The sequence below is a fragment of the Trachemys scripta genome, chromosome 1 (assembly GCF_013100865.1).
Source record: "Trachemys scripta elegans isolate TJP31775 chromosome 1, CAS_Tse_1.0, whole genome shotgun sequence".
Lineage (NCBI taxonomy): Eukaryota > Metazoa > Chordata > Testudines > Emydidae > Trachemys > Trachemys scripta.
Genome location: NC_048298.1, coordinates 205,844,885 through 205,872,366, shown reverse-complemented (window position 1 = coordinate 205,872,366; position 27,482 = coordinate 205,844,885).

Genomic DNA, 27,482 nt, shown 5'->3' with positions numbered 1-27,482 from the left:
TGAAATAACCTCCATCTTCTTTCATCAGTAACTTAATAGTTTTTCTGCTTCGTGTCAGTCGTAATCCTTATTTAACATCAAAGAATAATCTTTTCCTTTCTACGTCAGTAATAGGAACATTTTTCTCCTATTACATTGCTAATACAATAGCTCTCACTTCAATAACTGGCTTTCTTGCATCAGTAATTTCAACTTAAGACTCTAAATTTCCAAAATAGCAGGCTGGAATGAGATGGGACTCCTCTGAGGAGATCCAGGACATTGCAAGTGAGATAGCAATGCTTGTATATTGATAGAGACAATATCAACAATATCGTGTATGAGAGAGGAAGATCTGTGATGTAAATATTCACCAGGAAATGCATGAAGTGTGATGTTCAGAAATCATGGAAATCTTAATAGATGAAGAATGATAGCAATGCAATGGTTAACATCTCTCCAAGAGACCCATGTGCTTGGTATTACATTGCAAAGAAAAATTAAAAACCATGGTTATATGCATTCAATCTGTAGTATAAGAATGATGAAGAAATTAATTATCAAGGCTATGTTTCTGTCTGAAGGGTCCTGCTGCTGTTTATATTACTACCACCTACTTAGAAACCACACTGACAGATAATACTGTCTGACAGAGGGCCAATTGTTTGAAATATAGCTTTGCAACACAAAACAAAACAGTGATGCCCCAGCTGGCTCATGCATTTGTTGTCCAACTTGCCTGTGTTCCTTGTGTTACTGGCATCTTTTTCTTGTTTCAAAAAATGCAGTAATCATTTAATACATATTTATACTATCACTTATAGTCCCAAAGTGAACACCAAGGCTCTAATTCAATTTCAGGGCTCTGTTGCTCTTCTTAGACCCTGAGAATGAAGAAGGGCTCTTTCAATCGAATCACTGTCTTTTATTCAATCAAAGAGCGTGTAATTGATCTGTACTGTGTATTATACTTTATTAAATGGGCTTTGCTTTCAGTTCCGTTAGAAGCCCTGCACTGCTTTGGTTTTATTGTTTACTTAGTTATTTTGCTGTATTTCTTTTCCTTCATTATTCATGCTCATTAAAGGACCTACTTACGAACAGGAAGAGACCATTGTCCTTTCCTAGTAATTTATTTTAATTGCTGATTGCTATTTGTCTGAATTAAGTTTGCCTCTATTCTCTCTCACTTTTTTATTTTGTTTTTTTAAAAGACGATAGGTACATTTTTCAAAAGCATCTAAATGACTTAGGAGCCGAAAACTCATTGAAAGTCAATGGAACCGAGGCTGCTAAAGGCCAGATTTTTAAAGGTATTTAGGTGGCTAAAGATGCAAATAGATAGCTAGTGGGATTTTCAAAACTGACTGTGTGCCTAGCTTCCATGGATTTCTGCATCTTTAGGCACCTAAAGACCTTAAAAGAAATCCGTCCTCTAAGCACGTTTGAAAATGTTACTTCATGTGACAACATATGGTATGTGGCTTGACAGGTTAAAATAACCAAAAATTGGGTTTCTTGCACCTTCCTATGAAGCACCTAGTGCTGGCCCCTGCCAGAAAGAAGATGCTGGATTGGATATACTACTAGTCTGATCCATTATGGTAGTTTCTATGTTCCTAAGATTTGATTGCATGCATGCTGGTGGAAGGGGGAACACAAAAGGGGGTGGAAATAATTTCACTTTGACTGGGTTTAGCATTTGAGTAATTATTCACAGTATATTTTTGCTGCATTTGTCCATATCTATTCTACACATATCCATGTATAGTAAACAGACATATTTATTCATACATAGTATGTAAATAAGGAATATAATAACTATTCACATTCAGAGCCAAATTCACACCTTCTGTAACTCCATTGTCTTCAGTCTGTTTGTAGAGTTGTGGCAGGTATGAATTTGGCTCAGTTATTTGTATAGTAGAATCTCAATTATCCAAAAAGTTGTAATGAGAATAAAACCTTGAGAAAGAGAGAGAGAGAGAGATTTAGAGACAAGAGGGTGCAATGCAGGACACGTGTTTTAACCATGAGTATCTGTTTTTATGGCTCACTTCTCTGGTATCTCTGAATGCAAACCTGTTTGACTAGCTGAAAGTTTAATGCTAGAGACAGTCTCTCCTGTAGGACCTTGCAGCTTTCAGAAGTTCAATGACAAAGGTTATAATTCTCTCCTTGCTTCTGTTCTGAGAAACAAAACCTTCATCTCATCTCCTATTTAAAGATCCACTTGCTGCTGTTCTTTGTAACTATCAATCTTCATTTAGTTTGCTGTTCAAAGAAATTAACCTTCCAGTAGTGTATTTTTTAAATGCAGCATAATCCCTTCGTAACCATCTATGTTTGTTGAATCTTCACTGCTAATGTTTAATAAGAAATGTCGATAACTTCTGTACTTCATCTTCATAAAGAACGAAAGGCTGATGATCAATTTATTTTCTAGTCAAATAAGCTCTTTAATGGTTTGTATTTTGTGCGGTTGATTATCCTGATAAAATCAATTTAATTAACTATCAAGATTTGACAGAACACATTTAGGCTCTGTCATTCATCTCAACAGAACAATAATTTCAATCAAAGACAACATGCCAACCATTCTAATGAGATATTTCAACATTAGCAGGATTTCGTGTTAATGATCAAAAATAAATATCTCAGGGTTTCTATCAAATTATGATTGCTAACTAGATATCTCATTAATTCTGTGATAGACTGTCACTACTTATTCACAAAGCCATCAGTGTTTAAAACAACTCTTAAAGAGATCATACAAAAATGAGCTGGATGGGACAAAAATGAGGCAAGTAATCCTCACCTTAATTTGTCATTCAACAGCATATAACATGAAGAAACACAGAATGCTTGCCTCATGTCTCCTCCTTTCATTGATGCTTTATGGATTCCACAGACTATATAACAGTGATCCAAATTAATAAATAAATAAATGCGTGGTTAGCCTGATAGAATTGACTTTACAGTACTGCGACATCACTACATATTATTGAAGTGGGAAGCTGAGAATCAGCAGGATCTATTACCATATAGCATGATTAAAGTACTTCTTGGCATCCCATAAGATTTTAAATTCAGGATGGAGGAGGGGGGCAGAGAGAGGGGGGGGGGTATTACGCTTCAACAGCCTTCATGATAAAATAGTAGTAATTAGTTTCAGCAAAATCCCATAATAGTTTTTTTTTCCACTTTGCAGGAAACCAAATGGCAGACAGATAAAACAAATGACTTTACTCAGGGTAATTAGCAAGCCATTACAAAGTTCTGCCTATGTTCCCCTATGACTGCAAAGATCATGTCCTATTTTACCAAGAACTTTATGTTCCTAAACACCTCATCCATTTTAAAACTACCACCACATTATACAATAGCTACTTCTCTTCAAACCCAGCCAGTACTATCAGCTGAGAATCTAATGGATAGTCATTATGATAAACATGCTCTCAGCATGTCTGGGGCAATTTTTTATGCTAGTATATTTTAGTTTTCTTCAGTCTTTCATATTTTTCACATTCAGCTCTTCCCCATCTGCCATGATACGCTATCCCCATTGCTATGAATGGGGACAGCTGGCAATCAGTTAAAAACAAACCAAAACACAACAAGAGAATTTTAGGAGAACTGGACTGAGACCACCAATTCACATCACATATGCCTCCAAAAAGGTGTCAGGTAGAATAATTTTCAGTCTTTAGTGAACAAGGGTAGAGTCATACCTAGATCTACAAGATTCCCTTTACAAGCTCCAGAATTATTAGCCACCAAGTGGTAACATTTGAAACAGTAAAATAATGTTATATTTGTTCAGTGCCTTTTAGGCCAAAGGTACTATTGAATTATACATATCAGTGCAACCATTCAGTTATCCTGTGGTCAAATGGGGTGAATGATACTTGCCTGTCTTTTAAGGTAGCGGCCTTGAACCATAATAGGGCGATGAAGTGCACAGATTTATTAACCCTCAGTCAGCGGAAGAGCTGAGACTAGAATTCATGGTCTCCTCCTGGTGCCTGCTTCGTCTTGGAGATAGAAATGAGGGGGGGGAGGAACTTTTGCCACATCAGCTAAGGAAGAGGGTGAAGATGCTGGGGGGTTGGGCAGCTTTCATGCTAAAGAGCTCAGAGAGGACAGAGCATGCTCAGCATGGTTAGCAAGTTATGGATTTCTTGGGGGCTGGAGCATGCTTGGTCTGATTAGCATGTAGAGGACTCTCCAGGGCTGAGAGTATGCTCAGTCCAATTGGAATGTCCAGAGATTTTTAGCAGCCAGCCTCTAATGAATTCTATTGAGCATAGGAATGTGGGAACATGGGAACTGCCATACTGCGTCAGACTCCCAAGGTCTGTCTGGTCCAGAATCCCATCTCTGACAGTATCCAGCACCTGGAAATTGCAAGAAACTCTGTAGAAGGCAGCTGTGGGATAATCTGCCCTCTATTAAGCTCTCGGCCTAATTCCTAATAGAGTTTGTTGTAAATCTCCAAGTACTATCACTTCAATAATCTTTTCTTTGAATTAACTATTTCAACTCTGGATAGTTTTGTTACGCATATAAATGTCCAATCCCTCCTGGAATCTTGCTAAATTTTTGGCATCAACAACAACCTGTGGCAGTGAGTTTCACAGCGCAAATGCTTTTATATGTATAAGAGGCAACTTTTACAGGTTATAATAATTGTTATATGTTTATGTGGACTACAAAAGGCACTTTCCTGCTGCCAGATTTCAAGTTCCTGCTCCAAAGCTGATAGTTCTTTAAAGTAACTGTGGGAAAGTGGTTTAGCAGTGGCAAAATCATTTATCTTTCCACAACTCATTTCATTGTTTGGTTAATTTTTTTTCTTTCTCTCTCTAACACGCACGCACACACATTCGGCCTAAGGCAACAACCAAGCCTGTTACAGCTCGAATTGAGCACCTGCTTGAGGCCACACACTAGGTTGCTGTGAGGGGAAATTCCAGCCTCTGGAGCCCCAGGTATATTAAGCCTCCAGAGTCTGAACAGAGCCTAGGGACTGTCCCAGTCTTGTGGTCCCTAGGCCAGGGGTCAGCAACGTTCGGCACGTTGGTCGCCAGGGTAAGCACCCTAGCGGTCCGGGCCAGTTTATTTACCTGCTGACGCGGCAGGTTCAGCTGATCGCGGTCTCCACTGGCCACGGTTCACCGTCCCGGGACAATGGGGGCAGTGGGAAGTGGCGCGGGCTGAGGGATGTGCTGGCCGTGGCTTCCCGCCGCCCCAATTGGCCGGGATGGCGAAACGCAGCCAGTGGGGGCCGTGATCGGCAGAACCTGCCGCGTCAGCAGGTAAATAAACTGGCCTGGCCCGCTAGGGTGCTTACCCTGGTGAGCCGCGTGCCAACGTTGCTGACCCCTGCCCTAGGCACACTCTCAGTGTGCAGACCCTCCCTCCTGACAGCTGCAACCTCCGGTCCCCTGCCAAGCCCTCGGAAGCAGTGCTGATGTTTCAGATTCCCCCTATAGGTTAAAGACACCTTCTCCCAGAATCCCACTGAAGGTGTGAGCCTTCTGGGTTACAGATTAACTCTCTCAGTGGCACGTGATAGTTGTAGCTTATAACACACACAGCCACTTTGCACAGAGTTCTACCAAGCTGTTGTGCTTTATTGAATCACATGAGAAACACAAGATCCATTGAGCAAAACTAAATCCCTATATGCATTTCCCTGCCTCAGTTTCCTCACCACATCAGGTCATTCTTTGGACTGGGATCAGGGTCCTGTGGGGCTATCCAGGTTCTGCTGCTGTATCACATAGCTTGGGTTCTGAAACATGGAGTCTCCTCCCTATAGCTCACTGCCATTGTCCTCGACTGGTCCATACCCTTTCTTCCTCCTGCCCAAACTTCCTGTCTCTCTCTCTTCCCCTCCTATGAATCCTTATTTAAATCCCTAATTGTTCACCTGGCTTCCTTAGTTCTGCTCCTGGTAAATTTTCATTCTCTACTACCCCTCCACCCCCGCCACATTCCCTCAGAGACAGGGTTATTGAGTTCTAAGGACCATCCATTGTATCTGGTCTAGGAGGATGTGACATAGCTACTGAAAACAGGGCTTAGAATGGAAAGCATTAGGCAATCTTAACTATGGACATTGCTATCAGCTCTGCCTAGGACAAATAAGCACACACACGCATACAAGAGTTGGATACATTAATTTTTTCTTAATTTTTGTTATAAAAATAAGGTTTTATGGAAATGAAATATTTTTTTAAACATTTTAATTTTTGACAAATTTTTCATTAAAATATTTCAATATGGAAACTTTAGGAAAAACGGGGTGGTGGTGGTAATTTTAAATTTTTTTGTTTCGAAATTGTGGGAAAGTGCCCATCTTCTCTCATTTAAAAAAAACAACAAAAACCTCCCATTCCCTTTTTCCACCGGAGAAAAGCATGTGTGTGTGGCTGGAGGGAAATAGAGAAAGGTAAAAATAAAATGAAGTAACACCTTCACTTTTAAATGTCAGCACTGAAGTGTAATATTGTTGAGTGTTGGTGATGAAACCGTAAGATTTAAAAAGTGAGATTGTCACTTTCACTTTTAAGTGTTAAGAGTTTCAAGTGTTATTTCAGAGCTACTTTCTCAAGGAAAGATAGATTTCTAATGGGAGTTAGGCCTGCTTAGGCACTCTAACCTGCTTAGGCACTTTTCAAAATCCCACAAGGTGCCTATCTGCATCTTCAGGCACCTCAGTACCTTTGAAAATCTGGCACTTAAGGGTATGTCTACACAGCTTTGTGGAGTGAGCAGGAGCAAGCCTTCCAGTCTGGGTTCACACTTGCGCTAGTGCTTAAGAATAGCTGTGTAGACAGCACTTTGAAGTTGTGGCTTGGACTGGAGCTTGGGCTCTGAAGCCCAGGGAAGAGGTATGTGTTTCAGAGCCTGACCTCCAGCCCAAGCTGCAAATTTAAAGCTCTGCCTATGCAGCTATTTTTAGAATGCTAGTGTGAGCCCCTCAAGCCAACTCCATCACCTTGGCTTCGGAGGCTTGCTGCCATGGGCTTCAGAACTTGATGTAGACGTGACCTTAAGCTCCTAAATTATGTAGGTGTTTTTGAAAATGTTCAGCCTTGACATTTATTCTAGTGGGAGGAAAAAATTTAAAAAAATGAGAGAATATGTGGGGTTTTCCTAGTTTCTTGTACATATTTCAGTTTCCCCTCTTTTTTTCCATTGGAAAAAATGGAGTAATAGTTGAATTTCCTTGCTCTCTCCCCTGCCTTTTTTATTATCTTGCTTTTTTCCAGTGGAATAAATGAGAAAAATAAATAAAAAGTAAGATAAAGTGGGATTTTTCCAACAGAACAAAATGAAAAAAATGAATAAAATAAAATAAAATCTGTTTGTTTTTCAGTGCAAATATTCACAAAAAAATTCAAAATGTATTTTTTAAAATAAATGTTCATGTACACACGCATGAAGGAATCAGTCACTCACCCATACAAGTGGCTGCTACGTGGCTGCTCTTTAATGACACATAGCAATGCTAGACACCATTTTTAATCCAACAGCTGAAGAATACTTTATGCAGTTGAACTCCCTGATGGGATTTCATACAGCAAAATATAACTTGGGCTTGGTTGGGAGACAAGGGCTAAAACCATCAGACTTGTGTAAAGTAACAGAGCTATTTTAATGACAAGTGCGGAGGTTTTCGGTTCCAGATTGCTTCCCAGAATGGCAGCTCTAGTAGCACAGTGCCACCTCACATCTCTCTGAGACACTGACTTTAGAAGGAAGAGTGGCAATTTGGGTCCAGTCCTACAGTCTTTACTTAGGCAATGGAAATTTTGCCTCAGAAAGAGTCTGTTGGTTGACAACTGCTGGTGAAATATAACTTTTTGAAGAATGCTGGGTTTTCCTGGAGATATTCTGTCTTAAGCACTAGCAAGGCCAATTCATTTATTAACATTCCAGTCTTCCAGAGCTTACCATTATCCCTTTGATGAATCATTGATCCAAAAGCAGAAAATGAGCTTACAGGAAATGCATGTGCTATAATTATCCATCTAACTTTCACATGTCAGCTTTCAGTGAGGCAGAATTTATTATTGATTTTTTTGGGGAAAATGTTATTACAGTAGTGTCATGAGTTAATTGCACAGTTATCAGGAGAGAATGAGATAGCATTAATGTAGGTTATTCTGTTACTACTATTGTCTCTAACAGAATTACTTTTTAGTTACCACATTTACCATGAAATTATATAGGTTATTTCATAGTAACTAGGATTCGCTTAACTTCTGTCACTACTCTGTCAAGATTTAACATTCCTGGTTATCTGTTCTTTAGAGAGAAATCCTAAATTCATCTGCAGTCTCTGCAAGTCCTTCTTTCTTAATTGCCCTCTTCCCAGATCTGTGGTATAATAATTCAGCCACAGCAGTAGTAGTGCTATGAGTCCCCGGGCTATTGCATGTTGTGGAGAAATTGTAGTGGGAATAGAAGATAATAGTGGAAACCAAGTATTCTGTACTAAACCAGGGGGAGCATCATGTTAACGATAACCTATTTTATTTATTGAAATAAAAAATAGTATCAAAGACTTCAGGGAAAATACAAACACTAATAAAAACAAGTTAAAAAAAAGATTCTCTATAGCCTCTGGGCCCCAATCCTGCCCTTTGGACTTTAATGTGAATGTTACCTGAATAAATACTGTAGGGTTCCGGCCTATACATGCCTCATTGCTATAAGGTCAAGAAAACCTACCTGGTCCCAGTCTCATGCTTAATCTTTCTGCAAGCCCCTGTAATAGGTATTAGGTTCTTATTATTTATTACTGCAATAGAATGTAATGACACAGCTGTGGGATGGAAGAACCACTACAATGAAAAAGGGGTGGTGGAACAATTTTTATAGTGGGGGTGCTGAGAGCCTTTGAACCAAACTGTAATCCCTGTATATAATGGAAACCACTTCAAGCCAAGGGGTGCTGCTGCAGCCCCGCACTCTTAGTTTCAGCACCTATGCGATGAAAGGTGTAACAGGAACAAACTTAACATCAAAGACCAGATTGCATTTGAGGACAAGGCAGAGTTAACAATCCATGTGGAAGTGTGTCCTTTTAGCCATCCCTTAGGAAGGTGAAATGTGTACCATCTGCATGGTTGACTGGCCAGCCCCACTGGCCAGTGCAGTGATGGGGTAGGCCCAGGAGCCTGTCTCCTTCTAAATGTTTGGAGTGGTTTAGTAGCAGGGAGAAGACCTTGTTCCCAAATGAGGACAGGGACTACTGTAATTTTGGCTGGCTGAGCCACAATCAGTGTTATTTGTGCGGCGGTGGGAGAGGAGGGAGGAAGAGAGGAGAGGCTCAAGGAGGGAAAGCTCCATGTGCCCTCCCATCTTGTGCAACTGCACAGGGGCCAGCCACAATCTGACCCCCAAGTTAGACTTGAAGAATTGTCATAATTTTAACTAGAACGTCTGTGGTTTCTCCTCCCTGACTCAGGGGTTGCGAATGAGCTGGGGAGACTGTCCCCCGGTCAGAGATGTAACACCACCTCCATCTCTACCTCACTCTACCATATATATCATTGAGAAAAGTTGAGGTTTAGGCCTCACCTCTGGAAGAGGGGGTAGGACTGGGCTGCTAGAAATTGTGCTCAGTGCCCCAGGAGAGACTCCTCTCTAAGGTTTGTAGGAGTGTTCTTTAGGGTCAGACCCTGGCAAGGCTGCAGAGCTCTGGTTCAGGTCTGGGTCAGTGGAGCAGCAGGGTCATGATTTGATTCAAATGAAAGCTCAGGTTAAAATACATGGGAAACTATTTAATTTTAACAATCTGTGGGGCCATGTAGCACTTCTGATCTGGATCTGAGCACTTGAACTACCATTATAATTACCAGAAGTCTTGCATGCTGGTGCAGGACAGTAATAAAGGCCTAAATATTTTTAAGGTAATTTATTTTGAAAACAAAAGGTAAAAAGAAAAGCTGGACATTTTTGAAGTGCATTTATGGTTTGAAAGATGCTGGAGACTAATGTTCAAAACAGATTCAACATGGGTAGCATCCCATAATGAGGAGCGACTTGTATGTGATGTAATCATAGAATCATAGAAATGTAGGACTGGAAGGAACCTCAATAGGTCAACTTGTCCAGTCCCCTGCACTGAGGCAGGACTAAGTTATCTAGACCATTCCTGATGGCTGTTTGTCTAATATGTTCTTAAAAACCTCCAATAACAGAGATTCCACAACCTCCCTGCAGGGGTGGCTCTAGCTTTTTTGCCGCCCCAAGCACGGCAGGCAGGCTGCCTTTGGCGGCGTGCCTGCGGGAGGTCCCCGGTCCCACGGCTTCAGCGTACCCATCACCGAATTGCCACCGAATCCACGGGACCAGCGGACCTCCCGCAGACAAGTCACCGAAGGCAGCCTTCTCATTGAGTAATGGGTCTATCCTATAAGCTTCCCATGACTTATGCATCATTTCTGACCTGGAGGGACTCAATAGGCATGAGAATATAGTTTAGTCTCTATGGGCCATTGAGTCCTTAAAGTGTGGGTCTACTCTGAAAAGTAACTCGCAAAAATAAGATTATGTGGTTCTATCCTTATTGTCTCTCAATGATTCCAGATCAAATCTACTCAGTTTCCAAGTAAAATGGTAATTTTTTCTATAAATCATGCCTGCAAACTCAGTCTCAAACTTGACAGTCAAGTTGGGATGTATCAGCCCCATGCATCTCCAGCAGTAAAGATTCTGCAAGTGGGATTTAGTTAACAATTCTACTGATGGTGTGCAAGCCGGATTAAAAACCAGCTCAGCCTTCCAAGCTGTATTGGCTTAGCAGTGCTAACAAGAATAAAAAGCAGTAAAAGTGTTTTGAAATCAGTAAAATATACAGCTACAACTGAGTATACACAAGGAACCGATCACTGGAATAACAAGATATACATTTTACATAATCACTTTCCAGAGAAGAAACCACACTTTGGTCCTACTTCTTTACTACGTGCCAACTGTGCTCTGAGATAGAAGTTAGAGCTAGAACTGGATGAAATTTTTCCATCCATGTCTTATTTTATTTTTAGAAAATTGGGTTATCAAATAAAGGAAAATTTTCATGAAATGTGTCAGCTTTATGAAGAAAATGTTAATTCTTTGTCCAAAAAACAAATGCCCCAAAACAAAAAACTGAAAACTGAAATGTTTATTTGGGCATGCTGCCACATGCCTCATGCTTGTTTTAGTTCAGTTACCTCATGTCCCTGTTCTCTTCTATGGGCCAGTTTCCCTTGTTGGGCTACATTTCCCATGATGCAACATGGCTAGGGATTCCCATGATGCACTGCCCCCTTTTCCAGTCAGAGCAGGGTACAAAGCATGCAGAGTATAATAGAAGCATCATGCACCACAAGTAAAACATCCATGAGGCACTGCAGCAGCATTTCTGAATTGAATTATTTTGATATGGGTCAAACTTTTCCAGTTTTCAGCCATTTTTTTTTAAATTAAAAACTGAAATTTTCTATGGTAAATTTACACAAAATGTATTTTACCTCCATTTTCACCTCAATCTTCTGATGGGAAAAAAATTCTGACTAACTTCAGTTAGTGCAGCAGGGGACCTCCTCCAAAATCTGCAGTTAGTTTAAGGTCTGGACTTTACATCAGCTGAAGATCAGGTTTAGTGGAGGTTGGCCCAGCTGTACCAAGTCTCCCTCCCTTCATGCCCTCAGAACATCCCTGACATTCCCCCTCCCTCCTCAATCTAGGGGCAGCAGGAAGCAATACAAAATGGTTTTGGCAGACCAGGGAATAGCCCCCTCATCATCTCAGCTGAGATTACCAACTGTGGTGATGTTTCTGTGACCATGAGGGACTGGACTGAGTGTTTTCCCACCCTTAGCTAGGATTGTTGTCCCCATCCTCTGTTAGAGGCATCATTACTCCCACACTGCCATGTAGAGTCTATAGAACTTGTTCATCATAGAATTTTATCCAGTGCGCAATGAAGAAGGGGAAATGCATTTAAATAAAATTTTAAACAGTTTTTGTTTTTATCTCTCAGGTAAAAGAGCATTTCATGTTTGTATTTGTTAAACCCTTTCATTATTAAATAGTCCTGAGGGCACCTGGAAATTAGAGGATAATTTGCAGAAGTCCTAATGAAATGAAGAAATTGGGGATGCAAGAGGCTAAGCTATCCTTCAAAGTGTCAGTAATTAAAATTAATTAGGATTCATGAAAGGTATCCTGAGTCTTTGAGGGAAGAAGGGAGTTGTTCAGGGACACATTACGATTGAATATTTGATTTTTTCTCCCTCATTGGCCATTTGGCTGCTACTGCTTTACAAAGGTCTGGATGAGTTGTTTTGCTTTGTATCAGTAAGGTATTTTTTGTTTATTTGTGTGGCTTTTTTGTGTAACCAAGAACCCCGTCAGTCTAAACAGTAAGAATTAAGTCTAAGACAAACACCAATGCAGAGCAGAGTAATAATTTTTATTACCTTTTGAAGCTTTCAGTTTTTTGTGCGAAGTCCTATTCATTTAAATTAAATTTCTTGTGGAATAAGGTACCAATACGCAAACAATCTTAGACATAATGTTGCACCTGCTGCCACAGTATCTGCCAGGGCAGTTTGTGTCGAAATACCTGATTTGCAGATGCAGTCATTGCCAAAATAAGGAACAGATAAAATGGTCCATCTAGTCCAATATCCTGTCTTCTGATAGTGCCCTGTGCAAGAATCTTCAGAGGGAGAGAACAGAACAGGGCAATTATTGAGTGATCCATCCTCTGTCATCCAGTCCAAGCTTCTGGCAGTCAGAGGTTTAGGGACACCCAGACCATGGGGGTTGCATCCCTGACCATCTTGCCTAATAGCCACTGATGGAAATATTCCCCATGAACTTATCTCATTCTTTTGTGAATCCCTTCACAACATCCTCTGGCGACAAGTTCCTCAGAGTGACTATGTGTTGTGTGAAGAAGTACTCCCTTCTGTTTTTTTTTAAATCTGCTGCCTATTAAATTCATTTGGTGATTCCTGGTTCTTGTGTTATGTGAAGAGGTAAATAGCACTTCCTTATTCACTTTGGACTTACTAAATAAATAAATGAACAAATAAAGAATAGGTAGAGGTTCCATTTCTGGATAACCCTTTTAAATGTTTACCCACAATACACCTCTACCCTGATATAACGCTCTCCTCAGAAGCCAAAATTTTTTACTGCGTTATAGGTGAAACCGCGTTATATCAAACTTGCTTTGATCCGCTGGAGTGCGCAGCCCCGCCTCCCCCGGAGCACTGCTTTACCGCGTTATATCCGAATTCATGTTATATCGTGGTAGAGGTGTATATGCACTTTTGTAAGGGTCCTTTAGCTGTAAGTCCTGTACATAATAGCTAGAAATGACTTCCAGAAAGGGTGGCTGCACACCAACCAGCCTAACCCACTTTTAGATGTGTCAGAATACATAAGACAATATTAGCCACGTGTTTCATCAGTCACCAAGTTCAAATCTGTATTGGTATCTGCAACTTCCTCAAAGCTCAGAGCTGTTCAAGTCCATATTTTAGTTCAGCCCATAGAAATAGGGGCATCTCATGGCCTGTAATTGGTGTCTGGATTCAGATTCAAGTTTCACTAATTTTTGAGGATGTTAAGATAAGGGTCCAGATTTACGATGGTATTTAGCACTGGAAATAGTTAATGTTACAGGTAGCAGTTTGAATCTGAAACAAAACACTAGGGGGCAAATTTACAATGATATTTAGGCAACTAAGAGGCCAGTGGGATTTTCAAAAGCATCTGAGATAGTGAACCTAACCTGTCTAGGAGCTTCTGAAAACCCATTAGGCATCTATCTGCAATTTAGGTGCCTGAATATCATTGTAAATCTGCCTCCTACTATTTTGTTTCAGAGTCATACTGCTACTTGTAATTTTAACTATTTCCTTTATCACAGGCAGCCTCTTATCATCACACAAAATATAACTCAGATTGATAATTCACTGCATATTACTACAATATTCCAAGTAGTAAACGAAAGAAATAGGTGCCAAAGTACAAGGTTAGCATTTGATACAAGTTTGTTCCCCTCAAATTCTTACAGCTGTTATGATTATAGCAAATACATCTAGCTTTGATTGTAAAACGCAATGTAACAGGCCGGCAAAATCAAACTTTCATTTTTCTGTTTATTTGTAGGTAGATGAGCATTTATTCTTGAGACTCAGAGGATACCAGTTAAACATATAATAGTATAAATATGTAAATTAGAGATTTTGTGTGGTATCGTCCCACAAACTACTGTAGGCCAGAGGGAATCAAGAAACCACAAAGTCTGACAGGCTGTAGGCATTGTAAACTATTTATGGCACCTGCCCTACTGCAAAGCATTAAAAAAAACCACAAATGTATACTCACACTCTGAACAAAGGTACTGTACTTTGCCCTTTTACCCTTCTAGAAATTTTTAAAGTATCCCTAATCTACAGTAGCATTACCCAAAACATAGGGAGCAAGCAGAGTGCAAATGCAGGGCTGTATTCTACCTTCATTCCATATCAGACTCATCTATCTGGGTTCAATGTGGCCCTGTTAGAGAGTACCTCTCCTGGCTGTTACTCAAGGATTCTTAGGGAGATAAAGGAAATCATTTTCCGGAAATATCAAGGACATTGAGTTTTTGAGTGTGATGCTGAATGATTGCATATAACCATTTATATCATTGATATTACCACTGTTATACAATTGCAACAACTCTTATACAAAGTATGTCATGTAAGGTGTCAGTGGAAAAGTTACAACCTATCAAATATGGTTATCCTGGTTAAATCCATGTATCATCTTTGTATCTTAAATTATGAATATTGGCTGTGTCTTGGGATCTTAAATGTGTTTGTTCCTGGGTGACACCTCACAAATAGATTTACCTCAAAGTTAGAGAGCTATGTGTTGATGGCCCATTAAGAAGACTTCACTCTAACAATGGGCCATAGAAGAAACTCATCTTGCCAGATAGCGCTCCCTGATACCACCGAGGTCAATAGCCGCCCCCTGTGAGCCAGCAAGCCATGATAGGATATGTGGTATGTTCATGTGATCCTGGACTCCATCTTGGGTGAGTAACTTTCCACAAACAGGGGCACTGGGCTTTGTTTGGGGCAGTACAATTGCATGCACATGGCAGAGGTTATAAAAGACCCCCTGAAACATCTCCATTTTGTCTTCATTTCCTGCTTTATTTCTCTGGACTGGATTTCTAACAGGGATGCTCTAAACAAGGACTGATGAACTCCAATCTGTTTGGGTGATTCCAGAGATATTTTTGCAAGCTAGCAGTTTATTCCATTACTGCTGTGGTCCTCATCTATGAACACTGAACATCACTTGTATATATATGATCCTTCAACCATTCAGTAACTCTCTTCTTTTCTTTCCTTTTTTATTTTATTAAACTGTTAGTTTTTAGTTACTAAAGGATTGGCATCAGCATGATTATTGGGTAAGATCTGAGTTTTATATTGATTTGGCTAAGTGACAGATCCCTTGGGATTAGAAGGACACTCTATCTGATGAAATTGGTTTTCAGTAACCACTCATCATAAAGTTTAGTATCTGGTTGGTGAGCCAAGGGCTGGAATGCCTAAGGAGACTGCAGTTTGACTTCTTGTTAACTAGTGTGGTGAGACAGAAGTTCATTCTTGTTACTGGCTTGGTATAATCTAATGTTAGGGTATGTCTTCACTACCTGCCGTATCGGCGGGTAGCAATCGATTTATCCGGGATCGATATATCGCATCTCGTTAAGACACGATATATCGATCCTCGAACGCGCTCACCGTCGACTCCAGAACTCCACCAGAATGAGCGGCAGTAGCGTAGTCGACGGGGGAGCCACGGCCATCGATCCCGCGCCGTGTGGACCCCAGGTAATTCGATCCAAGATACTTTGACTTCAGCTACGCTGTTCGCGAAGCTGAAGTTGCGTATCTTGGATCAATCCCCCCCCCCCAGTGTAGACCAGCCCTTAGAATAACAACCAGTTTGGGGTGAGTCCACCTTATCTCTCAGCTGTCTGTCCTGAATTTGGTATTCTCAGCTGGGACCCACCAATGCATGGTGATACTGGGTAATAATAATTTTCCTTTGAAATACATGAGTATTTCCTTAAGAACTGGAATGTCTCATTTTTTTCTGGTAGAACAAAGGTAAAGTTATGACGTGACTAATTTTCACTGTGTTTATTCATGTTCTTCTACTCTGTTGTCAGTGAAAGGACTTTGCATCATTTTCGCTATCTTCCAGCTTTTTGATATAATGCCTTTGAAACAAAAGGGGACAGTCACTCAGGATATGTGTACCTGTAAATAATCCTGGATAAAAGAAGCAATGGAATTTTTATGATGGAAAATTAAAATTTACATACTATGTGATGGAAAAATGACTCATAGAATAAGACACTGTAAGATGCTTAATGATCAGTGATAACTAAGTAAGGAAGTATATATGTAAGTAGTGTCTTAATTGTTTACTTAAATTTACTAATTAAATAATTAACATCAGTACGACATTTAGAACACAAATAATGCTGAATAGTGCACAGTGCTACTTGTAATTGTTTTTATTCTAGGTAAAACATGACTGCTTTAATGTTACTGTGTTTATATGTTTCAGAGGTAAGCAAGAAATGTTCCTATTATTTATGTAAGTCCAATATCCAGATTAAGCAGCACATTCCACATACCTATTATAATACTGGTCACCATACTTGAATCTGTCAGAAAACCAGGCATACAAGGACTATTCCTCTTATTTTTGTGATAGAGTGTCCAATGGCCCCAACTTCTTCACATGCTGCTCTATGTATCTTAGGGAACAAATCCCTAAAGAAAAATCCAGAAGTGACATATAAAAGTAATATTTAACAGGCCATGGATTTTAAAATGTTGAGAACACATTTATATTGCTTTTACTACCACAGCAGATTATAAGATATTTGGTGCAAGGACCATGTCTTCCTATGTATGTGGACAGTATGTAGCAATATGGCACCCTAAACCTAATTGGTGCAGTTAGATGCTATCACAGTATGAATAATAAATCACTATTAATAGTTTTTTACACAAACCAAACTTTTTTGGAACACATTTTCAAACAGGCCTCTAAGCTTTCTCTCACAAATGTGTATGCAACCACAGGTATGTGGAAAATATGCATTTGATTGTGCAAATCAGCTAGATGTTCAGTAACCAGATTTTTATGTGCATCTGAAAAACTTTGTGGGCATGTTTGAAGGTGAAGCCTTGGATGTCTGTACTAGAGATGTATACCCTGTCACGTGATATACATGGTAAAAAGATTTCTACCTAAATACGATTTATGGTCTTATTTATATTACATCTTAAACTTTTTAAAAACATTCTTTTTCCATGTAGAATCCAGTGTATAGCAGTCAAAATGAAAATCACACAAGTGACCTCCAAACAGTACACAATATTTCAGATGAAGCAGACCCATTTGCCCATAAGTGTTAACAATATTGTTAGCAATGTCACAAAAGCACACAGTTCTATGAGATAGGTATATCTCCATAGATTTAAGTATGTTCCTATTGTCCTTCCTTAGAGGAGAGGGAATAACTAGGGTTCACTCAGCTTCCAAAATTTGTACTTTATTCTTAAAAGTATCTCCACCCCTCTTTTGATATATTCATGATATATCTAACTAGTAAAACTAAAACCGGGGAAGTGACATTGATTTTGTGAACTAACATATAATTATTTTTTTCTACACGTCATCAGAATTACCAATATCTCTGTAAAGAACATATTTTAATACAACTTAATTCCATGATATAGTCATAGAGACAATCCTTCATTTCCCAGTAGTTGCCACTGGAGGTCACCATTACAATTCTTAAGCATTCCCTCCAGCTCAAAAGCTAGATCTGCAGTCGCATCTTGCCTTAAACGAAAAGAAAGAATGATTAATACTTTTCAAGCAGCTTCTTTCCGTTAGTGTCACAAAGAGGCATTGTGTAGGTACAAAGACAAATATTTGTATTTTGTGGGTAGGCTACACCTGTGGTGGATAAAAGGCTCAATAAATCCTCTTGTCTTTCCAATAAAAAACCGAATGTTTCATAGTTATATGATATCACAAATGTTTGCGGGGTCCACACAGAGGTCATCAGTATGCAATAGTGCCCTTCAACATTTAACCCCCCCCAGGATATAACGGTTGTTTTTAACACCCAAACCTCATTGATTTTTTTCACCTTTTTATATGACAAACCTTTAGTGAGAAGCTGTAGCCCCTGCCCTATTCCCCTAACAAACATCCCTATTTACTTTCTTCTTATATATCACATTACACTGGTCTACAATTTTTGAGAAGTCGTCTGCTTCAGAGATAAAATGTGCTATTTATGATGTATTTTGGTGTGCTGAATTCAAATATGACAATTAAAACAACTGATTGGCTACTGTTTCTAAGATATTTAAGTTTTTACATTTTATGTCTATGTATATTGTGTAGATAGTAGACTTCTAATCATAAATTGTAAACCTAGGTCTTTTCATGTGTTTATGGTTGCTTTACATGATAATATTTCACCTGTCCTGTTTATGTAACACTTTAAAAATCAGCAAAAGGGTTATATAAATAAAATTTATTATGAAACAAAAGGCAAAAAACTATTCTGTACATAGTTTAGTCCTATTCAGTGTCTACTCGGCGCTTCTTGGCTTGTCTCTTGTATTCATTAAATGGAGCATCTCTTGTCACTGTCCAGCAATAGTCTGCAAGCATTGATGGGCTCCATTTGCCCTGATAGCGTTTCTCCATTGTTGCAATGCCCTGGTGAAATCGCTCCTGTGCTCATCGCTCACTGCTCCGCAGTTCGGTGGAAAAAAATCTAGATGAGAGTGCAAAAAATGTATCTTTAGTGATATGTTGCAACCAAAGCTTTTGTATGCCTTGAGGAGGTTTTCCACCAACAACCTGTAGTTGTCCGCCTTGTTGTTTCCGAGAAAATTTATTGCCACTAACTGGAAGGCTTTCCATGCCGTCTTTTCCTTGCCATGCAGTGCATGGTCAAATGCATCATCTCAAAGAAGTTCACGAATCTGAGGACCAACAAAGACACCCTCCTTTATCTTAGCTTCACTTAACCTTGGAAATTTTCCATGGAGGTACTTGAAAGCTGTTTGTGTTTTGTAAATGGCCTTGACAAAGTTCTTCATCAGACCCAGCTTGATGTGTAAGGGTGGTAACAAAATCTTCCTTGATTCAACAAGTGGTAGATGCTGAACACTTGTCCTCCCAGGCTCTAATGACTGTCAGAGTGGCCAATCTTTCTTGATGTAGTGGGAATCTCTTGCACGACTATCCCATTCGCAGAGAAAACAGCAGTACTTTGTGTATCCAGTCTGCAGACCAAGCAAGAGAGCAACAATCTTCAAATCGCCACAAAGCTGCCACTGATGTTGATTATAGTTTATGCACCTCAAAAGTTGTTTCATGTTGTCATAGGTTTCCTTCATATGGACTGCATGACCAACCGGAATTGATGGCAAAACATTGCCATTATGCAGTAAAACAGCTTTAAGACTCGTCTTCGATGAATCAATGAACAGTCTCCACTCATCTGGATCGTGAACGATGTTGAGGGCTGCCATCACACCATCGATGCTGTTGCAGGCTACAAGATCACCTTCCATGAAGAAGAATGGGACAAGATCCTTTTGACGGTCACGGAACATGGAAACCCTAACATAAACTGTCATAGATTCATAGATTATAGGACTGGAAGGGGCCTCGAGAGGTCATCGAGTCCAGTCCCCTGCCCGCATGGCAGGACCAAATACTGTCTAGACCATCCCTGATAGACATTTATCTAACCTACTCTTAAATATCTCCAGAGACGGAGATTCCACAACCTCCCTAGGCAATTTGTTCCAGTGTTTAACCACCCTGACAGTTAGGAACTTTTTCCTAATGTCCAACCTAGACCTCCCTTGCTGCAGTTTAAACCCATTGTTTCTGGTTCTATCCTTAGAGGCTAAGGTGAATAAGTTCTCTCCCTCCTCCTTATGACACCCTTTTAGATACCTGAAAACTACTATCATGTCCCCTCTCAGTCGTCTCTTTTCCAAACTAAACAAACCCAGTTCTTTCAGCCTTCCTTCATAGGTCATGTTCTCAAGACCTTTAATCATTCTTGTTGCTCTTCTTTGGACCCTTTCCAATTTCTCCACATCTTTTTTAAAATGCGGCGCCCAGAACTGGACACAATACTCCAGCTGAGGCCTAACCAGAGCAGAGTAGAGCGGAAGAATGACTTCTCGTGTCTTGCTCACAACACACCTGTTAATGCATCCCAGAATCATGTTTGCTTTTTTTGCAACAGCATCACACTGTTGACTCATATTTAGCTTGTGGTCCACTATAACCCCTAGATCCCTTTCTGCCGTACTCCTTCCTAGACAGTCTTTTCCCATTCTGTATGTGTGAAATTGATTTTTCCTTCCTAAGTGGAGCACTTTGCATTTGTCTTTGTTAAACTTCATCCTGTTTAACTCAGACCATTTCTCCAATTTGTCCAGATCATTTTGAATTATGACCCTGTCCTCCAAAGTAGTTGCAATCCCTCCCAGTTTGGTATCATCCGCAAACTTAATAAGCGTACTTTCTATGCCAATATCTAAGTCGTTGATGAAGATATTGAACAGAGCCGGTCCCAAAACAGACCCCTGCGGTACCCCACTCGTTACGCCTTTCCAGCAGGATTGGGAACCATTAATAAGAACTCTCTGAGTACGGTTATCCAGCCAGTTATGCACCCACCTTATAGTAGCCCCATCTAATTTGTATTTGTATTTGTATCAGGAGATTCCACTGCTGTAGTCTGGAGCCCAACAGCTCTGCCTTACTCTTGAGTAGTTCCAAATCCCTGATAAAGTCATTCAGTTCACCTTGTGTTATGAGGTGTGGTTCAGAGGAGGAGGATGGGAGAAATGTGGGTCGTGTGACATTGATGGTTCAGGACCAGAAGTTTCATCTTCCTCGTCTGACTCAAGTGAGAATGATTCTGGTGCATCAGGAACCGGCAGTCCTCCATGGGGTACTGGGCGTATAGCTGATGGAATGTTTGGATAATGCACAGTCCACTTTTTCTTCTTTGACACACCTTTCCCAACTGGAGGCATCATGCAGAAGTAACAATTGCTGGTATGATCTGTTGGCTCTCTCCAAAATCATTGGCACTACAAAAGGCATAGATTTCCTTTTCCTGTTCAACCACTGGCAAAGATTTGTTGCACAAGTGTTGCAGCATATGTGTGGGGCCCACCTCTTGTCCTGATCTCCAATTTTGCAGCCAAAATAAAGGTGATAGGCTTTCTTAACCATAGTGGTTATACTGCGCTTTTGTGATGCAAAAGTCACTTCACCACAAACATACAGAAGTTATCTGCACTGTTCACACAAGTACGAGGCATCTCTGCTCACTTTGGCTAAACAGAAATGTGTCCCTTTGCAAAATCAAACACTGACAAATAAGAGATAACGACATTGTATGATTTCTAGAGCTGATATAGGGCAATTTGTTCAGCAGAGTGATGTAAGCTTCGTTATGATTGCATCATCCATGACTTCTAGGAATAACATGATGCAATTCATATCATGTATGATGCAATACCAGCTTCAGATTGCATCATTCATTGTTTTGCCTAAAAAGCAAGTACTGTCCAAACCCAGTCATAGATTTATTCATAGATCCAGTCAAAGATGTATTTGAGTCATTTCTGGTTTAAATTGAGATCCCTTCCCTTTAGAACTCACTTATCCTCCGCCATTCCCAAGTTAAGGGTCGTATATACTTACCTAATAGCATATCTTGAAAACTAGAGCCAATCAACAATTTTAAGCATCATTTTTGTTCTCAGTGACCCAGAATTAGTAAAGTTTGACTACATTTATTTCAGAAGCATTTTGGCTGTAGAGCAGTGTTATTAGTGTCATATGAAACAAATAAAAAAAATCAATACAAACAAAAAGTAAGGCTGTGAGTTTGTCGTGGAGGTCATGGAAGTCAAGGATTCTGTGACTTTCTGGGACCTCCAGGACTTCTGCACTGGTCGGTGCGCCTGGTCTGGGGGCTGGTTGAGGAGCTTGGGAAGTCTCTGGGCCAGCCGCACCTGCCGCTGCCAGGGCAGTCTCGGGCCACTGCCCTCCCCCTCCCCCAGCAGCAGCAGCAGGAGTTTGGGTATATGTGGGAGGGGGCTCAGGGTTGGGGGTTGGGGCACAGGAGGGGGTGAGGGTTCTGGGCAGCGCTTACTTTGGGGGTGCTCCCCGGAAGTCGCAATATCCCCCTCCCTCAACTCCTAGCTCCACATGCTGCCTCCGCCCTCAGGCGCTGCCTCCGCCCACAGGCACTGCCCCTGCAGCTCTCATTGGCTGTGGTTCCTGGCCAATGAGATTTGTGGAGCCGGTGCTTGGGGCGGGGGCAGCACACGGAGGTAGGAGTTGAGGGAGGGGGATGTTGCCACTTCCGGGGAACCACGAGGAGTTGGGTAGGGAGCCTGCTAGCCCCGCCAGCCCTCCCCCCAGCACTAGTGGGGATCCTGGGCTGCTTCCCCCTAGGCTGCCCCCCCAAGAACCCGCAGTGCCCCCATGCCACCCCCCCACAAGCATCCATGGTGCCTCTTGGGCTGCTCCCCCACGAGCACCCGTGGGACCCCATGGGCCACCCCACTCCAAGATTTAGTCAGGCTTATATAGTACAAGTCATGGACAGGTCACAGGCTGTGAATTCTTGTTTACTGCCTGTGACCTGTCCATGACTTTTACTAAAAATACCCATGACTGAAATGTAGCCTTAACAAAAAGGACAAGCCATCAAGTTTAAACTACTTGGGGAGTAGTTTTTGAAGGATGAGAGAACAGGCCTTTCGTATAATATACATTTAAATGGGGATTTAAGTAAAATTTGAAGCAGTTTCCTCTGTAGATTAGACATGCTCACATACAGTTTTATTAATATAGGTCACACTGAGTTTTCTGTTATTTAGCTGATAACTTGATGATGCTCCTTGTTTACAAGGTGATGAGTTAAAAGGCAACATGTTTATACCAAATAAAGTTTTAGTCCAAGCAATGTTTATTACTAAGTGACACGCACACTTCTAAGTTATTATTCTGAAATATGCCTCCTTGCACCCTTCCCCCCAACTCATCCCCACTAAGTTTATTATTAACCCCTCTACTGTCTAGAAAGATTAGACTGCTCCCACCAAGTGTAAATGAATGTTCACACTATCATTATGCATGTTTAATTCCTTTTAGAATCTTTCTAAGTTCTTGGCCTCAATATACTGTAGCAGTGAGTTCCACAGGATAATTATGGCCCCTTGTTCTTCTCTTATGAGAAAGAGTAAATAAGTATGCCTGATTTATCTTCTCTATACCTTTCATTATCTGTGAAGGTCTATCACGACCTTGCTTATTTCAGCCTCTCTCAATCACACAGTCCTCATTTTTTCCATCTCTCCTCACATAGAAGTTTTTCCATGCCTCTAACCATTTTCACTATTCCTCTCTGGACTTCATCTATAACTGATTTTTTTTAAAAAAAAAAAGATAAATTAAGTGGATTAGGACAAATGATACTATGCCATTCATTAAGCCAATAACATTATAATAGTATCAATGTTACTTTCCTGCTTACTTTTTTATGCATCCGAGTATTGCCGACTCTCCCAAAAGTAATGCTGGTCTCAGAATATTTGGTGTTTTTCCTAAAGTCCTAGCCTCTGGAGTCATTTGATTATGGGAGAATCTGAGCTTCCAGAGAAGAGCTAGAAAGTATGAACCCTAAAGCTCAAAAAACCAAAAGGCAAATAAAAAGAACCCCAACTGTCTTAAATCTCATGATTTTTGAGACAAAATCATATTTTTTCTGAGGCTTGACTCATAGTTTTTTATTTCTGTGAAAGGCTCCCCCACCTTCTCAATTTTGACGATGTAATAGGAATGGTGTGCCTATGGGACTTCCTATGAGCTAAGAAGAAGAGGCAGTGTTGGGCCACATATGAAGTTCTGCATCAAGGGGCTTCTGAGAGACAAAGCCCTGCGGTTGCTTTCAGCAGAATAAAAAAGGTGGTTTTAAAACTGCTGCTTGGCTGTCTCTCTCATCAGCACATCACAATGGCACTTCACATACAGCCTTGTCTGCTTCCACTTCGATGCTTTATGTAAGGGGGCTCAGAACTGGGGGTGCCTATCTCAGGGAAGACTGTCAGAAAATAGGGCACCCCCCCAAATTGGTGGTGTGTTCTATAATTAGATCTCACCAAGTCAATACCAAATGTGAACTCCTCGATCACTATACCAGTCTTACCATGGAGTCACAGACAGTTCCCTCAGACTCTACAGCCTATCTTGCCACCCAGACAAAGTTCACTTAGTGATAATGGTCACATAAACCAAAAATCACACTGCATCAGGTTTCTCCACATCCCAAAGGACCAGTTACTTACCCCCAGATCAATTGGTACGCTCGATCTCACACCAAACACAACTCTGGCAGCCAATTCTATAGTAAACTAACTAAAGATTTATTAGCTAAGAAAAAAGAACGAGAATTATTGGGAGGTTAAAGCAGATAAAATACAATAACACGTAAATCACAGTGTGTAACTCCAAATAGTGGCAGTGGTGTAATAAACTGCCAGTTTCCCCAATATCTTTCCCAGGACTACCTGGAATAACTCTGGGGATCTCCATCTTCTTGTTCAGTTATTCTGCCTTGTTAGAATCCAAACAGTCCAGAGATAAAGAATCTCTCTTTGAATCAGTACTTGTAGCTTCTTTTCACAGACAACAATCTGACACGTGTCTGTCTTCACATAATGGCCAATTGCTTTGAATTTAGCACTCTTCTTCATTTGCAGTCTATGAGTTATTTAGTCACAGGGACATACATAATGTAAATGCCTTATAAGAAGAGTAGATAAGTGAAAGCAATACAAGTAACATTCCATTAGTTTTCTTGAAGTTCCAACACCTGACTGCACTCTTACATTAGCACACATTTTGACATAGGGTTATTTAATTACTGGGTATACATAATGTAAATGTAATGTAAAAGTAAACAACAGGATATAGATAGGCAAAAACAATACAGTTAATATCTCCTTTGATCTCTATTAACACACAAGTGAATTGGCCTGAAAATATACTAATACATTTAACTCTAATGCATAATGCTATAATGCATAATGCTATATGCATCCGAAGAAGTGGGCTGTAGTCCACGAAAGCTTATGCTCTAATAAATTTGTTAGTCTCTAAGGTGCCACAAGTACTCCTGTTCTTTTTGCGGATACAGACTAACAGGGCTGCTACTCTGAAACATTTAACTCTATTCACACAAAAGTGAGTTGGCGCAGGCTCTGGCCTGAGCTGGTCTGTCAGTGTCACATAAGGCATAGCTGATGCAGGCTCTGGTACCCATACTGTGATTCCATTCAAGGCCCAGTCCAATGTCCATAGAAATCAAAGGACAGTGGCTCAGACCCTCAGAGTCTAAATTCTCAGCACTGCCTAAAATTGAGGACTAGAGTGACTTAGATCTTACTGGGCTAAATGCATTTCTGCTGTATTTCCAATGACATTAAAGCAGGGATGAATTTGGCCCTCTATTTGTAAAGTTCTAATCTGATGACAGTAAGAAGGGCTGAGAAATTTAACATGAGAATTTTTGCAAACCGTTTCTCAGTTATAATGCTGCCAAGATTTCTATCTTGCCAAGCCAGATGTGATTTTAAGCGCAGATAACTATATATATCAATTTCCTCTATGAAAATAAGATACAAATACATTTTTCTATTATGATTATCTATTTAAAAGTCTGAAGCCTCCACTTAAATCAGAGTTATTCCATATGTCAGTTGTGCTAAACATCAGTTCGAATTGCCATTCTATTGCGGACCTTGCTGCTGTACCACATTGAGTTGTGTGATCCTGTCAGATCTCAGAATCTATGTAGCAGGGCCAGACTTGGTCATATTGAGACAGGAGTCTTCTAAGCAGTGTCCAGGTGCTGCAGGAATGGGCACTGTGTCTGATTCCCCCTGATCAGTGGCAACATTGCTGATTTGGCAAGGGGCACTTTCCCCCTGAGTTGTTTGTGGCTCAGCCAATAGCCCAAAGTGCTGCTAACAGTAGGACTGGGAGAATCCTGCAGTGTCTGTTTAATGTGGACCACACAAATCAAACCCTGCACTGTACCTTAGCATGGCTTTAGCAATGGGCCAAGTTAACTTGGAGGTGCAGGTTCTATACCAATGCAGTACTCCGAGAATGCACACACAGCCACCACCCCTTTGCCCTGGACCCCTTCTCATCATTGATGCCTGGTGATCGGGTACCAGCCCATTCCCTCCTGCTGTTAGGTGGTCCCGCTCCTCCTCCACTAGTTATTAGGTGGGAGGGGAGCAATTGCGATTGGCTGAATGTTGTCTATCCTAGACCTGACAGTGTCCTTGAGGAAAAGGATCCACCTTCCACTCCAGTAGGCTTCTGGAGCTGTGAAACACTCCCTCTATTGCTAAATGCTGGGTTTTTGTCTGAGTAAAAACAAGAAAACCAACTTGTTCAATGGTCTATATATCATCTTGCCCTTGCACACAGGGATATCTATGGCACTAAAGCCACCTTGCTCACTCTTAACATAATTTATCTACACGCTGGCAACAATTATGAAGACTTTTGAAATAACCATTTAAAAAGGCAGACATGCTTGGGAGGCTAAAGTTCAGTATCTACATCCATATTTAAGCTTGCCAATAAAAATGGCTTGCTTTGGAATTCAATAGGACTAGTGGCAGGCCCGCAGGGTGTAAATTCTTTGGGAGAAGGGACTAGTTCTTTCTCTGTTTTCTAAAGCACCATGGCAGATTCATGGCATTACTGGTAGGTAAGTAATAAATAATAGTAAAATAAAGAATAACTATTAATAGCCCAAGTCACCTTTGGCTCAGGAATTAGGTGGCTTTGGGTACAAAACGCTGACCTTTTTCAAAGAGGTTATGTCCATGTCCAAAGATATAGAGACATTTTTCTTTGTTACCTTACTGTTCTCTTCTTAAAATCGTGCTGTTCCAGGTAAGTGTGTATCTGGTTGTGTTCTCTCCATTGCAGTACTAGTCCCTCTCTTCTGAGTTTCTCTATCTCTTTTTTTTGTTTGTTTTTGCTTCATATTATGTAGCTTTTTTATTGTATGCAGCTTGGTTATATTCCTCCTCCTGATTTTTTCCTAGTCATAATTTCTTGGTTCTACATAGCTATCCTCTCCCCCACCTTTTCTTAGGGGTGTTCATTTTCCCTTATATTGATTGTCGTGATGCTAGTATTTTCCCTTCTTTCCCACAGCTACGAGATATTGAGACAATCTTCCACACTGTTACTGGCTTGAATTATTAAGAGAACACTTTTAAAGCTGCTGATTATGG